Below are 8217 nucleotides of genomic sequence, written 5' to 3'. Positions count from 1 at the left end.
AACTCAATAGAAAGAAAAAAGAAAGATGGCGGCACTGGTGGTATGGCAATGTTTAAAGCGTACCTAAACTCAGAAATTTCACGTTACATAAAAGAGTAGAAAACCCCCTTATGTAAGATAAAAAAATCTGTTTGTTTAGGTTTTTTTTTAAGTTTCACACCCTTTCTTTTTTTTTTACAAAAAGTACCGTCCTCTAATTCTCGATCGCCTAGACAATCAAGAATGAATGGGAGCGCAAAGCCTCCCGGGATACCTACGTCACGCATCCCGGGAGGCTCTTGGATGCTCCTTCTGCACATGCCCAAGCATTTCGGGCATGCGCAGAAGAAGCATTTTAGTTAAAAGGGAAAAATTTGCGGATCCCACACATGCGCAGTGAGATCATCAAGTTTTTTTCAAATCTACGTCCCCCAATCTCGCGCCTGCATCAGGTGACGTAGGAAAAAGAGGCAAAAATGACGGCTCCCAGCGCGCCGGCTCGGAGACGGGTCTCAGGACGACGCAGGACCCGATGGAAGAAACCTCTGGATCAATCAACTGTGCTGCAGGATTGAAGGTAAGTGTTTTTTTTTTGTTTTAAGCACTTTTGAGTTTAGTTCCTATTGGCTCCTCCTCCCTATTGGCTCCTCCCACCAGTCATGATCTCACTGCATCACATGATGATGGCATCACCAGGTCTAAAATAAAGTTTCAAAAGAATGCTTAAAAAAAATAATTCCAAGAAAGGTAAAATATAGGGAGATACACCTTCAGCCTGCCTGATATTTCATAAATGACCCAGTGGTCAGACCCCACCCACCCCGCTAAGCTCCACCCCCTGGTGGCTGTTGCAGAATTCTGCACGGCTATTTTAATCACAAGGAGGTGGTGGAGGGACGGCATGGCATATATGATCTAATTTATCTCCATGGCATATATTTAATAAATGAAAAGGCTGTGTGTGACACCCCCTCGTAATAGTGCCATCTTCATTTAATTTAACCTTTACTGCACCGCAGATAGGCTGTAGATCAATTAGTAGGTCACAAAAGCATTTCATTATCTGTTCAAAAAAAAGTCATTTTAATTTCAATTAACCTTGAACACCCCCTGGAGTTTAATTTTCCTATTCAGCGAGTATACATGGAGGTTTTAGAGAGGGGGAGGACACTCATTAATCATTGGGATGATAAAACTCATCACACAATGTTTTCTAACATCATTTAAGACCTAATTGAAATGTTTTGAAAATGTCTTAATGTATAGAGACCGAAAGAGAACCTGTCACCGGGTCATTCATTTCAATAATAAGCTTCCTGTAAGGGTATAGGTGCATTTAATGTATTTTAGGCATGTCCTCTATTTGTTAAAAAAGCCCCAATGTCCTGGGAAGTAGGGGTACTAAATGGACCAGTGCCTCGGCCCTTGTGTCAAATGGAGCCCTGAAGAGGGTAGGGGTATATGCAATTTGCCTCATTTGCCCTAACCTACAACTGGCCATGAGAATAAATTGCCATTGCTTGGTACAAATTTTTGTGTCAGTGGAGAAAAAACCTCTTAAATAGTGGCCAATGGATGGAGTGTCCTCGGTACAGTAGGGGCTAGAATAACACACTTATAGACAACTCAATCCCTATTTAATGTACAGCGCTGCGTAATATGTTGGCGCTATATAAATCCTGTTTATTAATAATAATAATATTAATAACTCAAAACATCATTGGAGTCAGGCAGTTGGTGGTGTTGAACCCAGAAGTATGCAGGTAACCTTGGATAGGAGATCAATCAGCAGATGTTCAAGGAACCCCTAGCAACCTCTGGAGGAACTCTGGGGAACATTGGCTGAAAATGGCTGCTGAATAGGATTCCGCTTTGTGTGGGGTGGTAAGGGGAGGGAAGTGTGGAGTTTGCAGGTTCTCCCCATGTCTGCGTGGTTTGCCTCCGGGTACCCAAGTTTCCTCCCACATTCCAAAAACATGCAGTAAGGTTAATTAGCTTCCCTCCAAAATTGACCTTACACTGTGTAAATGACATGACTATGGTAGGGTCATTAGATTGTGAGCCCCTTTGAAGGACAGTTAGTGACACGACTATGGACTTTGTACAGTGCAGCGTAAAATGATGGCGCTAGATAAATACTGTGTAATAATAGTAATAATGATAATAAATTGGTTCCAAAAGATGGACTACTGTAACATCATCCTCTCTGGTAGTCCAGTTATCCGATTCTCTCCTCTACAATCTATTATGAATGTTGGAACCAAACTCATCCATCCTTCCCACCGCTCCTCCTCTGCTTCCTCTCTTTGCTGTTCTCCTCATTGGCTTCCATTTCAACTTAGAATCACATGCCAGCTCCTGTGCTTTGCCTTCAAATCCCTCCACAGTTCTTGTCCCACTTACCTTTCTGACCTGATAGAAAAATATTCCTCTAGCTGCTCTCTCCGCTCCTCCAATGACCTACTAATGACTTCCTCACTCATATCCTCCTCACACGTAGGGCTCCAAGACATTTCTAGAGCTGCCCCGACTCTCTGGAATGGTCTTCCTCGTCGGCTTGCTCCTACTTTCTGCTCATTTAAAAGAGCACTCAAAACCATCTTTTCAAACTTGCCTACCCGTCTTCTTCTGTCTTTTGAAACCCTCACTACTTACCCAGCATTCCATATCCCCCTCCTGTGCTATTGTGTGCTAATTCCCCCACCTACTAGATTGTAAGCTCTTCAGGGCAGAATCCTCTGCTCCTCCCATGTCACTGTCTGGATCTGTCCGTCATTTGCAACCCCTATTTAATGTACAGCACTGTATAATATGTTTGTGCTATAAAAATCCTGTTTATTATTATTAATAATAATCTATATATATAAAATTGGATTTCCATACATATGACTGAGACTCATGTGAGTGAGTACATCTTTGTACAGCGCTGTGCTATTTGTCAGAGCTATATTTGGATTTGTGTATGTCATCACTAGCATGGAGACATTTCAACCAAACTTGCTGGACATATGACTCAGACTCATGTAAGTGCACCGCTGATCTTTGTACAGCGCTTTGCTATATGTCAGAGCTATATTTGGTGATCACTAGGAAACGCATGGAGACGTTTTAACCAAACTTGCTGGACATATGACACCGCTGATCTTTGTACAGCGCTGTGGTATATGTCAGAGGTATGTTTGTGTGTATGTGTGTATTGCTCAGTGACAGTGTGCCTTTTGCTTTTATTTTTACATACTTTTTTTTGGACTCTTACAAATTTGTGCCCTGTAATAATGCTTTCAAGAAAACGTAAGGCAATTGGCCGAGTGCAAACAAAGGCAAAAAAATGAAACAACACAGTAGACAACAAAATCACTATAGCTTTATTTGATTCCTTTTCCTGTATAATAGAAGATTGCAATAAATAAATACCCAGGCAACACTGGGTTATCAGCTAGTAATATTAAAATAACGGACAGGATCTTCAAAAAAAGGACAACTGGGGACATTGTATCGCTTGCCTTACTCATAGTCTTCCCCTGTGGCCTTGATCATAGAGATCACTGTGCCTGATTTATTAAAGCTCTCCAAGGCTAGAGAACTTGGACTATCATGATAGAACATGTGTGATCCATCAAACCTGGAATGGATTTCATAAAAATCAATTCTGGACCAAAACCATTCCAGGTTTGCTGGATCTCCTATGATAGTCTATCTCCATCAGTCTTGAATTTTTTTAAACCAAGCTCAATATGTGTTTGACTGATGACATTCCATCGTACTTTCATAGTGATGGTGGACTTGGTCAACTGCTGGTCAATATGTAACTTAGTGTTTATTTACTCCTAAAACTCCACCATGTGTACAATGTGTTTATTGTGTTCAATGCACTGTAAAATATTGCTGTTAGGTCATGCAGGTCTGCTCATCCAGAAACTCAACAAGGACCTTTTTATGTAATCCTAGCAATTTGCCTGGTCAAACATTCCTCACAAAGGCCACCATTTAAGTGGCATTGTCTGAATCAACAAGGAAGGCACGTAAATACCTTAACTATATGAGTGAGAAGTCACAGTCAATATAACATGAGGAGAGTGGTTTTGTATAACTAGAGCAATATAGACAGCATTGGCACATACAGCTGTGTAGAAGACAATAATCCATGAGCCAGCCATACATTGGGCAATTAGTGCAAGACCAGGTCAAGGATCAATGTCACCTCATTGGCGCTCCCTGCTGAATGTTGATAGAACAAAATATGGGCATTTCTGATATCATTTAACCACATCGACCAGTACATTTGGCCAGAAATGTTTCCTAAGGACCACCAACCAATGGGAGCATTTCCAGTTTTTGTCAAATACAATTTACAGGGCCATGTTCCAGTAAGTGGGAGGTCGTGCTTGTAATGGCTGGAGGTTGTTGGGGAACGCTCCGAATCCAATAAATCTAAAAGTGGGTGATGTAGAATGGTGGCTTGGAGAATGAAGGTGGATCTTCCATTTTTTTGTAGAAGGACTGCTTTAACTTTCATGTGAAGCAGTCATCTGTGAAGATTGTAGCTGGGTCATCAACTTCGTTCTAGAGACCGACAGCTGTGTCTGTGCAGATAGACCACACTCATTTGACCTTTTTGAAATGTATAGATTACGTGGGTGATAGTCAACCAATCTCTTCTCCCTCAAAAATGGCTGGATGACCTTATAGATAAGTGGCAATTCAGGCTGCCGAACCGTGTGATGCTGAACCTCTATGACTAAAAGTACTACAAGCCAATGAATGAAGGGGCCCCAGAGACTGTCAGGCTGGTCAGGAGGGCTAGATGTTGCTGGACGTCCTCCAGCTAGGAAATGAGGCCAAATATTACATTATTGGACAGATAGATACACCTGTGTGATGTATCTGTCATTTCTGCACATCTATGGGCCCTCATGGTTCCAAATGTCCACAATTTGAAAGTTTGTATAGACACATTTGTGGACAATTGTCTCAAAGTGTATGTAAACCCTAAACTCTTTTTAACTATTTTTACATTATCTTTAATACAGAAATAAATAATGTTTCTGAATCTGTTGCAATGTTTCCAAGCCGTTCAGAAACAGCATTTCTTGTTACCAGGCTGACCACATTAACCCTTGCAAATAGAAATACAAGTGTGTTGTCACCCTGCCATATGTTTGATTACTGTAATGCAACTTCAAGCTCAGTTTGGACTTTTGGGTGAATCAGTTCCTCTTTAGAGCCAAATACAGGATACCAGGCAGCAACATAAATTTGTTTTATTGGTTTTAGGAAACTAAAGCTGCAGCTGATGAAAACTGCAAGATCATTTTATTATCATGAAGTAAACAATGGTCAGTGTGGAATTTTTTATTTATAGTATACTAGAGGGGAAGTGGTTTTCTTGAAACCCGTACACGTAGGTCAAGTATACCCATTTAAAAGGCAGACAACAGACATACATTTGGGCAGTCAGTTGTGCCTGCATATGTCTATAGCCAGTGGTATGCTTAATTAATTGTCCTTGCCAAAAATGGAGGGCTGAAACCACACAAGTAAAGTTTCACGATTCTGAGGTCTAGATTCTGGTCCTTCGATAGGAAGATCTCCCCATGTATGACTCTAAAACATACAAAAAGCAGCATCCATTCATCAGTAAACTGTCTAATGAAATGACCCATCAAAATAATTTGAGTCATGGATTGATTTCAACATTAGGACCACATTTAAAACATCTCACCCGTTGTTAAAATTTAACTCACTCTGACCACACAGAAAAAGACTGGTGTGATGAAGATCATGGAAGGCTTTAAGTTGAGCTTTATTAGCACCTAGGACCTAGGCAAGTGTTTTTCAACCAGAGGTTCATTCAGAGGTTGACACCAATGATGTTTTTGGCTATCTGTAAGAGTGACATTCTTCCCAATGCTAATATACTCTAAACTGGAGGTGTAGTGTTTATAGCTGGGGTTCCCTGAAGATCTGAAAGTTTTTTGAAGGGTCGAGAAAGGCTGACCTAGAGCATCAGACTGGTACAGTGCTGTGTAATTAGTAGACTGGTTCAATTTCAGGCCACAGTTTAAGGTCACATTGTGTTTGTTTTTTTGTAAGTATAGATTAAAACAAAACTCCTGACAAAACCCTAAATAAAATTAAATTAAAATGCTTTTGTTGAAACCTGACTATTGCACCTGTAAAAGATTGTTGGACATTCCTTTTCAAACACTGTGGCCCTTGTTATGGAGTTGCTCCCCCGTCCCGTTCTAGTTGTGGATATACCAGCTTAAAGAAAGCTTTTCAAGGTCCTCAGGGGCTATAATTACTATATCTCACTTATTAGTGTGGTGGTCAGTTGAAAGATTGCCTTTTACATTGCTAGACATTGGGAAAAATATCATCCTTATAGATAGCAAAAAACATCTGTGTTGCCACTTAAACTGATCTCAGAGACACAAACTGCTTATTGATCAGCTTATTGACCTGTGTATTGATCCCCCAGGAACCATTGGAAGAACTCTGGTTGAGGAACACTGGCTTACACTGTTCCATTCCATAAGATCTAGAAGAGTACCTGTAATTTTTTTGAGAGAGAAGACATGGCCCTACATCTGCTTTCTAATTAATTCCAAAGATGTTCAGTAGGGTTGAGGTCAAGGTTTGGTGCAAAACTCAAGTTTTGCCTCATTAAATTGGTCAAACCAAGGTTTTTTGGACAAATATCAAACAAACTGCTCTAGTTGAATCTTTAGTGGCAGTTCAGTAGTTTGCAGGCTCATCCACTATAACGTGTCCATGTCTTTACGGAGATGTCTATGTGCACAGGGGCACAGTCATCCTGGAATGGCCTTAACCAAACTGTTTTCACAAGGTGCCCATCCTACAACATTCTTGTATGCTAAGTTTTGCCAGTAGAAATTTCATGTATGTGTTTGTTTTTGTACACCTAGTTCTGGATTTGAATAGCCAGCAAGCTCCTAAACATATAATGGTCAGGTGTCCACAAAACTCAGAGGATTTCTTTGTTCTGTTCTTCTAGTCTTGCAATCAAGCCAGTTCAAAGAATCACCATATAGTGATCACTCATTATTTGGAAAGAACTTTGAAATTGAGAGCATTTGTATTTTATAATAGGAGATAATTGATTTATGTGTGTCATACAATTTTTATGAACAGTTGAACATTTTGTTTTAGGTTGGTATTGTTGTTTGTGTCTTCATTAAAAAGACTTCCTTTCACTTCTGTTATCCTGGGGTATCCTCCCCTCCCTCTGTGTATAGGAAACAGCAGAACGATCACCTATCACATGTTCTTTGTTAGTACATGAACGCTGCAGCACAACTGATTGGCCTCTTGTGCTGCTTAGCATTTTTACAGTCTTATCTCCACTGAACAGGGACTGTAAGAGGCTAATACCAGGTGAAATTCAGGTACTTATGTTGCTTGAATGTAATACTTATATTAATGTATGCCTTTTATATCAGCATAAAGTTTAGCTTTCAGAAATAAAGAGCAACTGAATATAAAACCTTGGGTGTTTAGGCTCTTTTTTTCTTTTAGTGGGCACCTTTTTTTGTGGTGGAACTGAGATTAATTGAACTTTTTGTCTTTTTGTTTTAAGCAATTGATTTACTGAATCCCCAAAGCTAGAAACTCAGATAGTTTAGAGTTAGGGACCACACTTAGGTTAGGGCCTCCACAGTGTGACCACATGTATTGGCAAATATATGCAACAAAAACAGTGCAAAAGATCAGAGTGGTGCCATTGAAGACCATATCTGAAGAAGATATTTTAAATAGAGCTGAGAAGGGTTAGACCTTGTGACATTATTTTTTTGCAGCTTGTGCCTCCTTGTCCTAGTAATGATAGCCCCCCATTTATTTTTATGGTGGCACAAGAACAGAATGCAAAGGAAAACCTACACAGGGTCAAGACCAAAAAGAAAAAACATGGCTTAAGTGACATAACCAATACCATTATCAGATTCTACTGAATGATGTCCTTTCAAACCCCCTCTTTGAGAAAACTCCATAGTTATAAAGTCTAACTACTTTTACCTTTATGAAGTCAAGCCTCTATTAAGGTTGACCTTTAGAGCCCCCTAAATATTTTGGATTTTTATTTGACTCATTCTTTAATAAAAATCTATTTTTGAACTTTACAAACGTGCCTGGCCTGGCCTCCTCACCCAACAAAAGTTCAGTAGAGAAATACCTCTTCCTAAATGTATCCCAGATTAGAAATAGCTAGAGTGGGGT

The sequence above is a fragment of the Pyxicephalus adspersus genome, chromosome Z (assembly GCF_032062135.1).
Source record: "Pyxicephalus adspersus chromosome Z, UCB_Pads_2.0, whole genome shotgun sequence".
Classification (NCBI taxonomy): Eukaryota; Metazoa; Chordata; class Amphibia; order Anura; family Pyxicephalidae; genus Pyxicephalus; species Pyxicephalus adspersus.
This window is presented reverse-complemented; position numbering follows the sequence as displayed.